Raw genomic sequence first — 19,675 nt, 5'->3', positions numbered from 1 at the left:
GAGTTCATCAATGCATCAATATCATGGTTGTGGACATCCTGGAAGCATATGGGGTATTTCTAAGTAGAGACTGGTCAAGAAATTTGCAAGGATACTTCGCCACTAATTGGTCCCACTTATGGATTTTGTATAAGGGCAAAAGCAACCAGATTTGGGTATTGTCAGAGAGATACATGAAGCATAATGTGACTCCCTTGACTAGACAAAATGAGTCGTTGGCTTTTGCAGAACTTATGTTTGGCAATTTCTTTCTGGAGACACAGTTGGGGTGTTATCTTGTAGAGCCATCCCCTACCCCACCAAACACACAGTTGGGTCTCCTTCCATGCCCAACTGGCAAAAATGAAACTTGTACAATAGTTTGTAACAATAGTAGCAGTAGTGATAGTAGTACTAGTGCGGCAAGCGGTCCCTATACAGATGATATTTGGACCATGTACTTTGACGGATCCAAAACACCGAAGGGCTCTAGAGCTGGTTGTGTTTTAATAGAACCGTTGTAGAGAAAACACTTAATCTCTAGTCGCTTGGAGTTCAAGTGCACGAACAACACCGTTGAGTATGAAACACTCGTCTTGGGCTTACAGAAAGCCATCGACCTCAAAGTTGTTGTTCTAAAAGTGGTAGGCGACTCAGAGATCGTGGTGCATCAGGTACATAACACTATACATTATGCGTCACCTCGTCTTAAGAGTTATCAAAAAGAGGCATGGCGAATCTGTTGGGTTGTGTTATATTCTTTCCACGACTAGCCCACGTAGTTAACTAGGGGGTTAGAAAGGGGGCGGAGCCCCCCCTTCATTGCACAGATTGCGTAGCAGGGGGGGGGGGTCATAGGGGGTTTGAGGGGTGCAGGTAACCCCACTCTATTTGTTTTTGGACCCTATATTAGGTTCGGCGGACCTACCTAGGTTTTGTGCATGATTTTTCACACATGGTTTTGGACGCGATGATTTTCGGTCCATGGTTTTGGACGCGATGGTTTTTGGTCCATGGTATTGGATGCTTCGGCATGTATAAATATGTATTGTAACATTGAAAGGAAAATAATGAAAAATCAAAATGGTAGTCTCGGTTTTGGGATCTAGGGGAAATCTTTGTGTATATGTGTTTTATGTGTTATGCTCTCGCATTGTTTATTTTCTGTGTTTTAGAATTCGTATGCAGGTAATTTATGTACGGGGTTAAAACCTACATTTGGTATCGGAGTTGTTTTGGCTTCAAGGGGACGCCTTTGTTGTTGAGGGGTTTCGCTCGGGCCTGTGGTAGACCCTATTCAGTGGGAGATCTGTGAGATCGATTCTGGTGGTGAAAGAAGATGGCGAGCTGTGGAAAGATAAAGATCGAGAAATTTAATGGTCAAATCTTTGAGTTGTGGAAACTCAAGATGGAGGATCTGTTGGTGGATAAAGATCAGTGGATTGCAGTAGATCTGAGTACTAAACCAACAAGAGTGTCTGATGAAGAATGGAAGAAGTTGGATCGGAAGGCAAAGAGCATAATACGATTGTATGTCTCAGATTCAATATTGTTGAATGTATTAGGGGAAGCTACAACAAAGGCTTTGTGGGACAAGTTAGGGACTTTGTACCAATCTAAGTCTCTGGTGAATAAACTGTTCCTGCGGAAAATGCTGTATAACCTGAGGATGAAAGATGGAGACTTGGTGACAAAGCATCTGAACGCATTTAATATTGTGGTAAGTCAGTTATTATCTGTTGATATTAAATTTTAGATGAAGATAAGTGCATCAGTTTGTTGTGTTCTCTAACGGATTCGTGGGATATTCTAGTTATTGCAATAGGTAGCAATGCAACTGCCTTGCAGTTTGATGAAATAGTCTCATCCTTACTGACAAAGGAAATGAGACGGAAAAATATGGAGAGCCAGAATGGTGATGCCTTGTCTATAAGAGGATGGTCCCAGAACAAAAACAAAAATAAGTCATCGAGTGGGAGGTCTAAATCTAGAGGGAGATCTAAATCTCCAGGAAAACCTGTAAAGGTGGTGTGCTGGAAATGTGGAAAGGAAAGGCACTACAAAAGGGACTTTAAATCTAAAGCTCCTGATAAAGGAAAGGGACCTGATGATGCTCCTTTTGCAGAGGAGAAAACCACCTCAGATGAAGGTGGGGATGTGTACTTGGCTTCTTCAAGTACACATGTAGATCATGAGGCATGGTTGATTGACTCAGGTGCATCCTTTCACTTCACTCCCCATAGAGAGTGGTTCTGCGAGTATGAGAAATATGATGGTGGTGACGTCTTCTTGGGGGATGACAGGAAGGCTAGAATCATTGGTCACGGAAAAGTAAAGTTGAAGTTGAAAGGTGGAAGGGTTAGAACACTTTCGGGTGTTTTGCATATTCTTGCATTAGCCAAATTTTTGTAAGCAATTTGGATGATGCAGGTTTAAAAACAGTGTTCGAGAAGGATACATGCAAGATGGTTCGGGGAGCACTAGTATTGATGCGGGGAGTTCGAATTGGAACTCTGTACAAGCTGCAAGGTAGCACTGTTGTTGATGAGTGCAACAGCTCTATGGTTCCTAAAAGTGGAGCAGAAAATCTAGCGGTCTCTGGAGAGAAGACCATGTTGTGGCATCAAAGGCTTGGACATAATGGAGAGAAGGGCCTTTGAATACTTCATGGTAAAGGTATGAGTAATAGCTCTCTAGATTTTGATTTCTGTGAAAATTGTGTATATGGGAAGCAGAATCAGGTGAGTTTCCCCTTTGGTGGTAAAAGGGTGAAACATATATTAGAACTTGTGCACAGTGATTTGTTTGGACATGTGAAGGTTCAATCACTGGGTACGTCTGTGTACTATGTATCATTTATAAATGAATTCTCAAGGAATACATGGATATATTTCCTTAAGAAGAAATCTGAAGTCTTTGATAGGTTTAAAGAATTTAAGGCTCTTGTGGAAAACCAGATAGAGAAGAAGATAAAGGTGTTGAGGACAGATAATGGTGGAGAGTTTTGCAATAAATAATTTGAAGAATTTTGTAGGAAATGTGGTATAGCACGGCAGAAGACTACTCCATACACACCTGAGCAAAATGGAGTTGCAAAAAGAATGAACAAGACGTTGATGGAAAGGGAAAGAAGCATGCTCAGTGGTGCCGGGTTAGGACAGGAATTTTGGGGAGAGGCGGTGGAGACTGCATGTTACTTGGTCAACAGATCACCTTCGTCAGCTTTGGAGGATAAGACTCCACAAGAGGTATGGATTGGTAAGAAACCCTCTCTTTCACATCTGAGGGTATTTGGATGTGATGCATATGTACATGTTCCAAAGGAGAAAAGAACAAAGTTGAATAGTAAGTTTGAAAATTGCTTCTTTATTGGGTATAAGGATGATTTAAAGGGTTATAAGCTTTGGAACTCAGTAATAAGGAAGGTTGTGTACAACCGAGATGTGGTGTTCAGAGAGATGAAAGATGTTATTAAACATGAAGTCCAACCAAAGGAACCTGAGAATATAGAGTTTGACCTTAAGGAGGAAGATTCAGACTTTGCAATAGAGGAGAAATCAGAAGATGAAGAGCCACAAACTCCAGGTGTGAGAAGATCAGTTCGAGAAAGAAGGCAGCCGGAAAGATATAGTCCATCTGCTTTCTGTTCAATTTTTTCTTTATCTGTTATTGATGATGATCTTAGAACTGTGAAGGAAGCAATAGATTCAGAGGATGGAAAACTTTGGAAAGAGGCCATGGTTGATGAAATGGAATTTTTGCACAAAAATGAGGCTTGGGATCTGGTGGAGTTGCCCGCTAGAAGGAAACCCATTGGCAGCAAATGGGTGTTCAAGAAGAAGACAAATGCAGAAGGAAAGGTGGAGAAATACGAAGCTCGGTTGGTAGAAAAAGGTTATTACCAGGTGCCGGGAATTGATTTTGGTGATATTTTTTCTCCTGTTGCCAAGGTAACTTCTATTAGATTACTTTTATCTGTTGCTGTTGCTTTTGATTTTGAGGTAGAACAGATGGATGTGAAGACAACATTTCTTCATGGGGATCTAGAAGAGGAAATCTACATGAAGCAACCTGAAGGCTTTGCGGTCAAGGGTAAGAAAGAACTGGTATGCAAGTTAAAGAAGTCTTTGTATGGGTTAAAGCAGTCACCAAGGATGTGGTATCAGAAATTTGATACATTTATACGGGGACTTGGCTTCACCAGAAGCAAAGCAGATCACTGTGTGTCTTTTAAATTAATTGGTGACTGTGTTATTTATCCGGTCTTGTATGTGGATGATATGTTTTTGGTTGGAAATGACAAAGAAATTATCCAAAATTTGAAGACCCATTTGTCCTCCAAATTTGACATGAAAGATCTTGGTGCTACAAACTATATTTTGGGCATGGAAATTAGAAGAGATCGGACAAAGAGGAAGCTCTGGTTAAACCAGAGGAAGTATGTCGAGACAATATTGCAGAGGTTTAATGCAGGATAGTAAACCGGTGAAGGTTCCCATTCCTGTAGGTGTAAAGTTATATGTTGAACAGTGTCCCAAGACACAAGAAGAGAAAGAGGACATGTCCCGTGTTCCATATGCAAGTGCGGTCGGTAGCCTGATGTATGCAATGGTCTGTACTAGACCAAACATTGGACATGCAGTGGGAGTATTGAGCAGGTTTATGTCAAAACCAGGGAAGGAGCACTTGACAACAGTGAAGCGAATTTTCAGGTATCTGCGTGGCACTAGTGATTATGGTTTGTGCTACCAAGGAAGAACAGGATTGGATAGAGTGTTGGATATTCATGGCTTTGTTGATGCAGACTGGGCTGGAGATCTGGATCAAATAACATCTACAAGTGGGTATGTGTTTAACCTATTTGGAGGTGCAGTCGGTTGGATGAGTAAGAAACAATTTGTAGTGGCACTATCAACTACAGAGGCAGAATACATGGCAGCCACTCATGCAAACAAGGAAGCAATTTGGTTGCAGAGATTGTGTTCAAGTATGGGGTTAGTACAGGGAGCTATAAGGATAGACTGTTATTGAATTGAGGCTTTTGTGATCCATAATATTTTTAAGAAGAGTTTCAACGTAAATCACAAGTAGAAAACCTTTGTCGACGCATTTCGAACCAACTAGTGTGGTTCATCGTCAGGACAAGTTGAGGAGTCAGATCATAGCTGCGAGTTAAATAGGGAGAGCATATCTTCCAAACGGCTAGGTGTGACTATTAACAGCTATATAAAACGGCTAAATTACATAGTAATATTCTAATGTTAATTATGGGTATATAGTCAAAGTAACTCATTATATTCCTAATAAATAATATTAAATAATTGAATCTTGTATTATTTTATTTTTATTTATATATTATATATTTGAATTTTATACTATTTTATTTATAAATTTTATTGTTAATTAAATTAATTTAATTATTTAAGTTCAAAAGGTTAAGTAAAGGGGTATCCATAACATTTTATTAAAAATATTATTTGGTTATTAGAAATATATAGTCAATCTAGGTCAAGTAAAAGGGTAATTTTCTATATATATATATATATATATATCTATATATATATATATATATATAAATTATTGTTAAAAAATATTTATTTTTAATTGTTAGTTAAAAAATAATAATAAACTAAAATTATTGTTAAAAAATATTTATTTTTAATTGTTAGTTAAAAATAATAATAAATAAATAATAATAATAATTTGGGATTAAGGTAAGGGTAAAGAACATAAAATCAAAAATTATAAGAGAAGCCATCTAATAGATCTAGGGATGATAATATTAAGATATTATTAATAAAAATATTAGAACGAGAGTCAAAAATTAAAAACAAGATGGTCAAGAACATGACCAAAAATTAACCAAAGGAGAAACCTAGGAGGATGGAGAAGGATACAGGATAAAAAGGGGAAAAAATACGAGGAAACCTAGAAAACTAGAAAAGGTCAAACAAGGGAGGAGGGGGAGGGAGGGGAAGGCAAGACTAGGAAGACAGGGCAGGGATCCAGCAACTACTAATCTTCCAGCCGTCATCTCTATTGAGATTGTTTGGCCTCCTTTCAATTTCAATGGCTTCCCTGAATTTACGGTGATGGAACTACGCAACCTTGGCAATAACCTTGGCCTCCTCAATACAAACCTGATGCTTGGTCTTTTCCGCATGCTCTGCTAACGTTGAAGACTTGGTTCTCCCGTGCCTTAGGTCAGCTGCATGTTCGTTGATCCTTTGATGGATGGAGCGTCCTGTTTCCCCGATATAAGGGGTCCCACAAGAACAAGGAATCATGTAGACACCCTTCATGTCCTTAGGGTCAACAAGATCCTTCACCAATCGGAGGGATTTACGAATGGTGTTGAGGGGCCTAAAGGTTGAGGGAATATTATACTTCTTAAGAATCCGAGCAATCTTGTCCGTGGTTCCCTGGACATAGGGAAGATGGACACCTAGGAGATGCTCTTTAGGTTCTTTTTTAATAACAGAATTCTTGGAGGCTTTAAGGAAAGCCTTTTGACCAAGGCGCCTACTATAGCCATTCTCCATAAAGACATTAAGGAGATGGTATTTCTCCTGATCGAAGCTCTTATTATCAAAAATCCTAAGGGCACGAGTAGCGAGGGTGTTAAGAACACCCAATTTCTGCGCGGGGAAATGATGGGAATTGGCATGAAGATATTGCTCAATATTCGTTTTCTTCCGAAACACTGAGTGGGAGAGGGAACCATCAATATTCTTAGAGATAAGAATATCAAGGAAGGGGAGGCAACCTTGCCAAGATCGCCAATGTCAAAGTAAAGCAACTTGAAAATAAGCTCAAGGAGGCAAAAAAAGACCAAAAGGATGAGGGAGACTTGGAGATTCTTGCTGAAGCATCTATTAAGTTTTAACAAACATATTTTTACACCTTCCCTCCAATTTTGAGCAAATTCTGAGCATTTTGAGTTTTTTGAGAAATTTTGGTCTAAATTCAGAAAATCAGCTGCTCCAGGCACTGCGCTTTTTCCTTAGGCCTCCATTTGACAAAATTTCTACATTTTTGGAAAGCTATTTCCATCCTCTAAAAACCCATTTGCGCATATTTTCCAGAGGTGGCTCAGTTTTGGAGAAAAAGGCAAAAAGTGGCAAAAAACTAGCATTCTGGACCATTTTTGGCAGGGGTTGCGCTTCTGGAGCAACCTTGGGAGAATGGATTTTTGAAGGTCTTCCCATGGTCCAAATTCAAAAATTAAAACTATTCTAGAAACTATACTTGAAGGGCTAGTTGGCCGTTCTCCCAGTTTTGCATTGTGACCCCTAGAAGGCACCGGAAAATCATCTCAAAGTCGACGTTTCACTTCTGTATTTTTCTATGTTTTAAATTGTAAATTTCACTGTGTAAATTTCTAGTTTCTAGTTTGAGTTAGTCAAAGTCAAGGTTCTCTATGTAATGGCACTAGCTTCAAGGCTAGGTGATGTAGGCATGAATAAATGTACATCATAAAGGAGTCAAACTCCTAAACAAACTCTCCATGAAGTGTTTGAGTTTCACCTTCTCACTCTCACCTCTTGGTTGAGAGAATCTTGGAGTCAGTTCCTCCACCAAGGAACTCGAGTCCTGAAGGTGGGAAAGTGGTCTAGGAGCGTCTATATGTATCATTTCTCTTTAGGAGAAGAGGGTTGAACTTTTTGTGAAGGAAGCTTGCATGTAATCATCTTTTCAGCTAATACAGAGACAGGTTGCAGCGATTTTTAGGGAACTCTAGCCCAGTGAGTTCATGGTGCTTGTACTTCATTCTATTTGTTTTCTAATGGTCTAAACATATTTATCTACATTATATCTCTTCTTTCTATGGATTCCTTATAGTGAAATATACAGAATTCTTGTTTTTCAAGCTCTGTTATCTGGTTTTCATAGTTATGTTTATGTCTTCCTAAGCTAATGAAATCATGTTTACTTATGCTCATTAGTTTCTTCTACACTTTATCCTCTATACTACATTGACAATATTCAAAATACACCATGGCTTCTGATATCTAGCTCCTTCTCATATTTTCTCCTGCACTCCTACAACCTAGACCTATTTGTGGCTCCAAACCCTAAAACTCCAATTTTCACAAACAAACAAACAAACAAACAAATACACATATCTAGCCTAAAATTCATTTGCTTTAAAGTCATATCACTGATAAGAGACTTAGAGAGATCCCTCTCATGCTCAGTAGGGCTAGCTACTGAGTTGAAGTGGTTTGAGGTTACCCTTCTCGATTTCCTTTTCAGCCTAGGAGATTGTAAGGACTAAAATTTTTGGCGTCGTTGTTGGGGAAACGATTGTTTAATCATTCCTGGGAAATATGTAAAGAGCTTTCAGAGAACTGGTTCTATACTTGTCAGTTTCCAGTATTCATAGACAGATCCTGAAGACAGAAGAGGAAAGTGGATTGTAGCCATGCTGGAGTATGACTTGGAGATAAAGCCTACAAAGCTCATCAAAGGACAAGGTTTAGCCAAACTCATGGCCGAATCAAATCTGCATGCACTAGACATCAATTTGATTGCTGCATTGTCTGAGGAACAAGAAGAAGACGATCCTTTCTTGCAAGTATCAGATATGTTCATGTCCTCACCTTGGTATTTCGACATTGTCTTTGTCTTGTAGCACTTGAATCCCCCTCCGGAAGTCCCCAAAGGTAAGGCTAGATCACTGAAACTGAAAGCTTCAAAATATTGTTTTCTAGATGGTGTTTTATTTTGGAAAGATCGTGGGGGTGTGCTGCTGAATTGTTTGGTAGAAAATTAAGCTAAAGATGTAATGAAGGATTTTCATAAAGGAGATTGTGGCGGTCATCACTTTTGGAAAACTACATCAAATAAGGTATTAAGAGCTGGCTTCTATTGGCCCACCCTCTTTTCTGATGCATACAAAACAGTCATGAGCTGCCATGAATGTCAAATTTTTCAAGGAAAGAGGAAACTTTTTCCATTACCACTACAACCCATTTTAATTTCAGCTCCTTTCCAGCAGTGGGGTCTTGATTTCATTGGTGAAATCCATCCTTCATCTTCAGCACAACATAAATGGATATTGACAGCCACTGATTACTTCACAAAGTGGATTGAAGCAATCCCAACCAGGCAAGCTACTGATTCTGTCATCATTCAATTCCTGGAGTCTAATATTTTGTCTAGATTTGGCTGCCCACAGAAAATAATTACAGACAATGCTAATGCTTTAAAGTAAAAAAGAATGGTGGACTTCTATGTGAAATATCATATTGTGCTAGGAAATCCTACTGCTTATCATCCGCAAGGGAATGGTCTTGTCAAATCTTCCAATAAATCCTTGGTTAATATCATCAAGAAGGTCCTAGAGGTAAACAAGAAGAACTGGCATAAAAAAATCATCAATGCCTTATAGGTGGACAGGGTCAGCACTAAAAAATCAATAGGTATGTCTCATTTTCAGCTGGTATATGGAGTCGATACAGTATTTCCTTCATCTCTTGTTGTCCTAGTAATGAAAAGTATGCAAGAATTGGATAGTGAAGCTAATGACATACAAAGGAGGATAAATTAGATGATTCATTTACAATAGACAAGGGAAGAGGTTTTTTAGAACACATCCAAACTCCAGGTGAAGATTAAAAAGATTTATGACCACAAGACCAAGGAAGACAATTTCAATCTAGGAGATGTGGTTCTTAGGTGGGATGCTAGAAATGAAGAAAGGGGAAAACATGGTAAGTTTGAAAACTTATGGAAGGGGCCCTACAGAATTTCTACCTTCAGAGGAAAGAATGATTTCTTATTGGAAGAAATGGATGGAAGAGATTATTCAGGAGGGGCGACCAATGGTAGGTTTCTCAAGCACTACTATGTCTAAAAAGGTCCTGAAAATTCATCATCATTGTATATACCGGTGTGTATTTTACTTCCAACATTTTAGATGGTTGTCATAGGAGTTTGAAGCTCGAAGTGAAGGCCCTAAGGCTCTTTAGGTCAACACTGTTTTGATTTTTATTTTTCAGTTTTTCTGTCATGTCAAAAGGTCAGTCAGTTTTAAGTCAAAAGTATGTTTTTATGCATGTTGACTCCATTGCCCAATGAATAAGGCTACTTGGTCTACAGTGTTCTTGACACCTCCAAGGAGCTGCCATCCCCAGTTGGAGCCAATGTTAGTGTCAGTCTTGTTAGCCTGTCACCTGGATCAAATATGCTTTTACTATGTTTGTCCAAACTATCAAAATCAAATTTTTTATGTTACTAGGTTTACATAGCAAAATTTGGTCATTGTTTGGTCAGTCTAAAGATGAATTCAATCTTTTGGAAATTCACTCATGTTGGTCACCTATCACACTTTATGGAGGTGTCACAATAAAAATGGGTAAGTCATCATCATCATTCCATTTGGTCTCAGGTCATCCATTAGGTCGCTAGGGTTTCCAAGGTCCATCATTTTCATGAATAAAACCAACAGTGAATAAAACATGACAAAGAACTCTTGGGAGTCGATTTTTTAATTTTCACACACTCCTCATACTCTCATGTTCAAAATGTTCCAAAAAAAAGAAGCTCCAACACTCAGGAAAGTAAAAGGCATCTCAGGTTTTCAGTGGTAAAGGTAACTCTGTTTTCATAAAGTGAAAAATCAGTTTTTAAAGGAGGGTGGGTCCCATTTATTTTTGAAAAAGTGAACTTTCCCTATATAAACTCCAAAAGCCCCCAAACTCCTTCATTTACCTCCTATTCACTCTTTGTTATCTAGCTAACACGCCCAAGAGAGAAAAAAAGTCAATTTCCTAGGTAAATTTGGCAAAATATTTCAGGCGCTATGCTTAGGAACACTGCGCTGCGCTCAGGAGGTTGGTGCTACACTCAAAGAACTGCGCTGCGCTCAGAACAGAGTGCCCCAAAATCCTTCAAAACTCTCCCAAATTTCATTTTTTCACTTGCAAGCTTGATTTTATTGACTTCTAAGCTAAGGAACAAGTAAGTACACCATCATTATCCCTCTTTTTCTTTTCCAAATTCATCTCATGTCAATGATTCTTCAAGTTAGGGTTTGTAGTGAAATTTGCATGGGAAATGATAGGGTGAAAATGGCCATCTTTATTTTTGGTTTCTAAAACATGTAAAATGATATCCTACACCTACATACATGTTTAATAAGCCATTTTAACCATTTTACCCACCTCAAAACAAAGTTTTAACACTCAAAAAGCAAAACCCTAGCTCATTCCTAGAGGTTTTTGAGCAAGTTTCATTATAAACCCTGTTGTTTCCACTTGCAAGCAAATCATTCTTCCACTGTTTCTCCACTCACTTTCATCAGCTTCCAAAGTCCATTTCACCTTTCCCAAGACCCCTCCATCATTTTTTCAAAAGCCACCTTCATATCTCTTCATTTCCATTCACACCTCACATTTTATTTTTCGCTGCTTGCTGCTAGGACTTTGTGTCATCATGGAGGCAAAATCTTCTCCAGAGAGAAACAGAGAAATTAAAGGAGCGAAGATCCTCAGATACGAACCATTAGAATGTAATGCAATAAACTCGTATCCTTTCATCAAACAATGATTTGAGGATGTCCATTGCCTCGAATTTTGCAAAAAGGGTGAGCGAGGTGGGATTCATGAGAAATTAATAGATTGGGTGGCAACTGAGCTGAAAGGAGAAACTGTTTTCATTGTTTTTGTTGAGTTCAGTTTTTCAGTGACCTCCATCTCACTTGCAACAGGGTTACCGGACAATGGCGAATATTGGTTCAAAGGAATGAGCCTATATCTTGAATACTACAAGCATTTCTTAAAGACGCCATACAAAGAAACACATACTCACCTCATGCCTTTCAGATATTTATTGAAGAAATATTCCCTTTTGATGAAGACTTTCATGAGGTTCTTCATTTGTGAAGGTATATTCTCCAGGTTGTATGCTTATTGCATTCGCCTCTTGAGACATTTCACCTCTCAAAAGCCACTCAACATGTGTAACTATCTATTCGGGAGCATTTCCAAAATGTCTAAAAAAATACAATTAAAGGGCAAAGAGCACTCCCAAAGCTTGTTTCATCATAGTCTAATCAAAACCATTGTCCTTTACCAGCTAGCAGAGAAAGGTATGGCTTGGGAAGGCTTTTTGGAAATAGCCTTGAAATGGCATGAAGAAAATGCAACATCTTAGTCTCCTAGTGTGCCAAAATAGCAAACAGAGGTGGGGTCCTCTAGCAAAATAGTGGAGAAGACTCAGCTACCCAAACCTGAGGTGACTAAAGTGTATAAGAAAGGACAGAGGCTAGTGTTTTCTTCTCATAGAGAGAAAGGGGCCAAGCCTTCTTCATCGACAAAGCAAGAACTGGCAGCAAAAGAGAAAGACACAGTTGAGCATGAGTTTGAACTGGTTGATTCAGAGGCTAAGGATCAGACTTCAAACATGTGACAGACAATTAGGGATAAGGACTATCAAATCAAGGAGCTAGAAATCAATTTGGAAAGAGAAAAATATGTCATATCATTCCTTGAACAGGAAAACAGTCAGCTCAAAGCAAAGGAGTTGATCCTAGAAAAGGAAAAAGCCAAGTTATTGCAGCAAGTTGGAAAAGGTAAGGAGATCATGGAATCAAGCAAGCCTGAAGCATCAAAGGGGAAAGGAAAGAGGAAAATACCAAGAACAAGAGGCCTCAAGAAAGCTTTGCAAGAAGAGCAAGAACAAATTCTGTTGAATGAGGACCTTGACCTAGAGGATAGGATTGCCCTTGAGGTTCATCAAGATAAGGAATATTGGCTAAATAGGGTAAATGAACACTTGGAGAATCTCCTTGAGAAGGCAAACAGGGATAATCAGTTGCTCAGACACATGGCGCACCACTACCAAGCTCAAAACATGATCGCCAATGTCAAAGTAAAGCAACTTGAAAATAAGCTCAAGGAGGCCAAAAAAGACCAAAAGGATGAGGGAAACTTGGAGATGCTTGCTGAAGCATCTATGAAGGTTTAACAAACATATTTTTACACCTTCCCTCCAATTTTGAGCAAATTCTGAGCATTTTGAGTTTTTTGAGAAATTTTGGTCTAAATTCAGAAAATCAGCGGCTCCAGAAGCGCGGTGCGCTTTTTCCTCGGGCTTCCATTTGAGGAAAGGTCTACTTTTTTAGAAATATCTTTCCATCCTCTAAAAAGCCATTTTCTTAGATTTTGCAGAGGTGGCTCAGTTTTGGAGAAAAAGGCAAAAATGTGGCAAAAAACTAGCATTCTAGACCATTTTTTGACATGCACTGCGCTTCTGGAGTGACCTTGGGAGAATGGATTTTTGAAGGTCTTCCCATGGTCCAAATTCAAAAATTAAAACTGTTCTGGAAACTAGACTTGAAGGGATAGTTGATCGTTCTCTTAGTTTTTCATTTTGACCCCTGGAAGGCACCTGAAAATCAACTCAAATTCGGCGTTACGCTTCTGCATTTTTCCATGTTTTAAATTGTAAATTTCACTGTGTAAATTTCTAGTTTCTAGTTTGACTTAGTCAAAGTCAAGATTCTCTATGTAATGGCACTAGTTTCGAGGCTAGGTGATGTAGGCATGAATAAATGTACATCATAGGTTGTTTTTGATGTTTATTAGGCCTCATAAAGGAAGCAAACTCCTAAACAAACTCTCCATGAAGTGTTTGAGTTTCACCTTCTCACTCTCACCTGTTGGTTGAGAGAATATTGGAGTCAGTTCCTCCACCAAGGAATTTGACTCTTGAAGGTGGGAAAGTGGTCTAGGAGAGTCTCTATGTATCATTTCTCTTTAGGAGAAGAGTGTTGAACTTTTTGTGAAGGAAGCTTGTATGTAATCATCTTTTTAGCTAATACAGAGACAGGTTACAACTATTTTTAGGGAACTCTAGCCCAGTGAGTTCATGGTGCTTGTACTTCATTCTATTTGTTTTCTAATGGTCTAAACATATTTATCTACATTATATCTCTTCTTTCTATGGATGAATTACCGTGAAATATACAAAATTCTTATTTTTCAAGCTCTGTTATCTGGTTTTCATAGTTATGTTTATGTCTTCCTAAGCTAATGAAATCATGTTTACTTATGCTCTTAATTTCTTCTACACTTTATCCTCTATACCACACTGACAATCTTCAAAATACACCATGGCTTCTGATATCTAGCTCCTTCTCATATTTTCTCCTGCACTCCTACAACCTAGACCTTTGTGGCTCCAAACCCTAAGTTCACCAAACCCTAAAACTCAAAATTTCAAAAACAAACAAACAAATACACATATCTAGCCTAAAATTCATTTGCTTTAAAGTCGTATCACTGATAAGAGACTTAGAGAGATCCCTCTCATGCTTAGTAGGGCTAGCTATTGAGCTAGAGTGGTTTGAGGTTACCCATCTCGATTTCCTTTTCAGCCTAGGAGATTGTAAGGACTAACAAATTCCAAAACCCATAACTCTACGTTGTTGCACGAATAGATCAATCTAGGAACATAAAAGAAAATGAAGTTTGTGAATATCGGTACATGGTGTATGTCACAAGAGCAAAAGGCTTTCATCCACTTTTTCAAATCGTACCGTGATGTATTCGAGTGGATGTATGATGATCTTAAGACATATGACACGCAAATAATACAACATGTCATACTGATCAAGGAAGGGTCCAAGCCTTTTTAGCAAAAGTTGAGGAAATTTCATCCATCACTTGAGCCCCTTATACAGAAAGAGTGGACCAAGTTGTTGGATGCTCGGATCATCTATAAAGTGTGACATTCAACATGGGTGTCCAATTTAGCCCTTATCAGAAAGAAGTCTAGGAATATCCGCCTGTGCGTAGATTTCTGTAGCCTCAATCGCACCTCAAACAAGGAAAACTGCCCAGTGTCGTCCATGGAGAATTTATTACATACAATATCTGGAGAAAAGATGTTTTCTTTTCTTGACAACTTTTCAAGATACAACTATATTCTGGTAGCAGAACCTGATAGACTCAAAACTACATTTTGTACCAAGTGGGGTATGTTCGTTTTCCGCAAAATGTTATTTGGGTTAGTAAACGCAGGTGCAACATTTTAGCGCGCAATGGACATCGCCTTCCGTGGGCTTATCGGACAGAGCATGGTGGTCTACCTCGATGATGTAACTGTCTTCTCAAGGCAATGGTCGGACCACCTGCACCATCTTAAGAATATTTTCGAGCAATGTTGGAAATACGGGATATCATTGAATCCCAAGAAGAGCATCTTCGTAGTGTCTGAGAGTAACCCGCTAGGACACATCATTGCCAAAATTTTGATCAAGGAAGATTCAGATAGATTTTAGACCATCACACAGATTCCCTATCCTGTGAATAAGAAAGCCATGCAATATTGCTTGGGGAAGATCAACTCCTTCAGAAAGTTCATCCCTGATTATGTTCAAATTGTTAAACACATACAGGAGATGACCAAGAAGGACATAGTTTAGAGTTGGGGAAAGAGGGAAAAGGATGCATTCGCCCATATAAATAAAGCAATAGAAGATGCACCAGTGCTCAAAGTTTTTCAAAGATTTCTTATTCTACACTTTTTCTTCTGACACTTCACTCGTTTTGGTGCTCACTCAGAAGGATGAGTTGAACAATGAGTGACCCATCTCCTTCATGAGTGTGAGCCTAGAAGGACCAGAACTCAACTATCCCGTCGTGGAAAAACAAGATTATGCAGTGTACAAGGCGGTGAAGCATTTCATACCCTACCTATTAAAAAACCACTGCATTATCTTTGTGCCACACCCAATAGTTATATCATTGCTTGTTCAACAAGAGCTGGGTGAGAGAAGGGCGAACTAGATGATAGGACTACAAGAGTATGATCTTGACATCAAACCAATTCATACCATCAAGGGTCACGGTCTTTGCAAACTAGCAGTAGAACTAGTTCACGCACAAGATGAAGAATAAGAGCTCGCAAGTTGGGAGCAAGAAATAGAAATGTACAATGATGAGTGAACCTCTCCCACTTCACACAAAAACCCTTGGTACGCAGAGTTGTGCCATTACCTTGAGCATGGCACTGTTCCCTACCATTTTTCTATGCAGCAGAAGAGGGCACTCTGAATGAAAGCTTTATCATACCAGCTGGTGCATGGGGTGCTATACAGAAAGCACCATAATGGTATCTTTCTCAGGTGCCTAGAGGCACAAGATTCAGAAAAGGTTTTACGTGATCTCCACGATGGACTAGCTGGGGGACACTTCGCGGATAACACCACAACACACAAGGTTATGTGTGTCGGTTTCTACTGGTCTACATTATTCAAGGATGCACATGCTTATGCCCACAAGTGTCCAGTCTGTCAGAGGTGCACCGACAGAAATCGAAACTCGGTGACCCCGCTACAACCTGTTGAAGTGGGAGAACCATTCCAACAGTGGGGCTTGGATATCATTGGGGAAATTTTCCCACATTCACCGAAGAAGCGCTGCTATATTCCGAATGCTATAGATTATTTCATGCAGTGGACAAAGGAAGTTCTGCTTATCACTTTCTGGTGTGGTTGGGGAGTCTCTCTATAGTTATAGTTTTGGTGTGTGCTAATAATTGTTGGCTCGTTTTGTCTTTACTTGGGGTTGTTGGTTTAGATATAATGCGCCCTGAGTTGCACAACACTTGTTCCCTTCCCTCGTCTAAGCTAATGGCGGCAGAGGAGCCTCCAAGTTCTGGTTGGTGTGTTTGACCACCAGTAGCTTGGGTCAGGTGGCTTATGGGGCTCGTGGTGGCTCGCTGGTTGGTCGTGGGGGGAGAACCTCACGAAATCTGAAGAGGGGTGGAGCGGCGCGTCGAGGTGGCACGGGTAGACGGGGGAAGGCGATACATCCTAGGCGTGGGGAACAATGAAGCACCATTGCTATTTAGACAATTGCCGATATTTGATCCAGTCTGTACTGGAACGTTTGGAAACTTCAGAGAGGGCACAACATGAAGTACATGCAGATCTCATCGCTACGTTGAACAAGATGCATTACTTTCATTGTCATGTTCGAGAGTGGGTCGTGGTGGTATGGCATGGTCAAAATCTGTTATCCAAGGAGGTGGAGAAGGTAGAGAAGCTGGAATCATGGATGGCTCACTTTGAAGAGCATGTACAATGTTCCTTCTGTCCTCCTCCTCCTCCAGGGACTGCTCCAGACAATCCTGCTTCTATTACTTCCAATGACTGAGCATGGTTACAGTTATTTTACTTGTTTTATGTGTTTTCTGGTGCTTTTGGCCTCCTAAGTTGTGGACTGTGTCTCTAGTCGTTCTTTTGTTTCTTTGTCATATGCTAATCGCAGTAGTCAACAAACCTGGTCAAGGTGAGACTACCTACATTTTACTACTGATGTACTTCTTTTTTGATGAATGAATAGAACTTCGACTTACAAAGTTTTTTTTTAATAAAAAGTGAGTTTTTTTTTAAAACTACATTTTAAAGATATTTAAATAACTAAATTTATTAATTATATTATATTTTAATGTTTAATTAAATTTATTAATTAATTTTTATTTTAATATAAATTAAATTTATTAATTTAATTATATTTAGTGTTTTAGTCCCAACAAATACACGAGGAATACATCGCTTCAAATTCAGAATTGTACTAGATGCCTACTAGGTACTAACCCATTACATCATTGAAACTTTATATCGACAACCTTACAGCGTATCCATTACATACATGGAGAAACTTTCAATCAAAACTATCGAAACAAAAGGCCCAAAATTGCCTTACATGAAGATCAATCAAATTTAGATGTTGGCTGGTTGAGGTCTATCACTGGCTTGCCTATAGGCTCCAAAGGTCATTCCTACATAGTGGATGGGTTGTTAAGCTTGAAGTATGAAATGATCACCTTAATCGTGTCAACCTCATCTTCCAACCTTAGAATTTGTTGTTGGAGAGCCAAGATATGGTCTTCTTGTAAATCATCGTCTCGTCAACCCTCTACAGGGCTTCATGGGCAAATAAACACTGAGAGCAAGGGTAGTCCTCAGAGGAGGAATCATAATTGGTGTAGGAGTTCATGGTGAAGTGATGGCCCAAGCATCGACCACAATAGATTCTTTGCAGAGACAAACCCGACCAACCCAAATCAATAAAATGTAACAAGTGACTAACCAGAGTAGGTAGTAAGAACCGAGATGCTAAGTCCGGACTGCTAATGGTAGTTTCCCGACAATGAGAGATTCCAGGCTGAATAGAAGAACCACTTTCCAAATTCTCGGTACAAAGGTGATGGCACAAATAAAGTTTGGGCTCGAAAACACTAACTTTCTCTGAACCAGAGACTCCCACGAGGTCGCATAAGGAATACAGCTCGACTTATTGCTCAAGACAACAAATAGGGATCCAATTATAGAGGAATTTCCCTCCCAGCTGTGACTATTAGGAATTTCCAAACTAAACACAGGGAGCTTAGAGTTACCTTCTAACTAAGGAACGTGTGCCAGTTTGGTGCCAATTGGAATGTAAAGACTAGGATCTGCCAAGGAGAACTGCGAGCTACAGAGTCCCTTACGCTAGATTACCCATGAACTGAACTGTTGAACCCACAATTGCACAGTTACAAGAAATAGAGCTAGGGCCCTAAAAAGAAGCTCTTCATAGAGCTACCTATAGAAGGCCCAATTAGATGCCATACCTGAATGCACAGACAGACAAGTGAACCAGTTCACCGTCCATGGGTGAGGAAAGAAAATGCACAGAACCAACGCATTCATGAATGAATCCTGGGCTAGCTTTGAAACCAATTTAACACCATATCGCCTTCCTTGCCACACAAATATCATCATATTTCCATTAATGTCACCTGTGTGGCCACCAAGGGAATTCATCATAATTATGAGCTGAGGCTGATTTCAAGAATTTGGCAAAGGATAACCATAATTGCAAGCATGCGAGGGGATGAAAACACCATCTGCATGGCAATGGATATCAATTGATGCCATGTCAAGGGAATTCTTGAAGGGAGCCATTAACCATAGATGTGAGCCTTCATGAAAACTGAAGGAAGAAAGGACATCGACGCATGGAAAAGATAACCTAACAAATGATATAGGAAAGAAGGGACAAAAAAGACAAAGAGGGGGGCCAAAAGAGGAGTGAGAAGAGGAGTGAGAAGTGGGTGTTGAGGGGAGAGGGGAGGGGAGGGGGAATAGGAGGGGGCAGGTGGGGGAAAGGCATAGGGAGAAGAAGTGAGGAGAAGGGAGAGAGCTAAGGGGATAAAAAGAAAAGGGAGGAAAATGAGGAAGAGGGGATAGGAAAATGAAAAGAGAGGGAGGAGACCAATATTTCTCGAAAAAGGGGCAAGGTCGAAAGGGATTCAAATTCTGAATATCATATAACTTTAGGGAATAAGACAAAAACTAACTATATCATTGATTTCAAGCTTGCCTTCTTCCAACAAGCAAGCTTTGTTTGCTTCCAAATCAACCTCCACATTATTAATTCTAAGGATGTGATAAAATTCTCTGAAGAGGAAAATTTTTGCGAAACCTCTCATTCGATGAAGAATGCGAGAAAGAGAATTATCCTTTGGATTGCCATCTTTGGTTATATACAAAATTAAATTGTGATTATCTTTTGCAATACATAATTCTTTGAGAAGGCCATACATTTCAGCCTGATTGTTAGTCTTCTTTCCCAATCCCCATGCAAACTTGATTTCAGCTATTCCATCGAGATTAATTAAAATCCCTCCCCCTCCT

This window comes from Pinus tabuliformis, chromosome 6 (genome assembly GCF_031772625.1).
Source record: "Pinus tabuliformis cultivar Carrire ecotype Pingquan chromosome 6, CPIR1, whole genome shotgun sequence".
Taxonomy (NCBI): Eukaryota; Viridiplantae; Streptophyta; class Pinopsida; order Pinales; family Pinaceae; genus Pinus; species Pinus tabuliformis.
Note: the sequence above shows the minus strand (reverse complement) of the source record.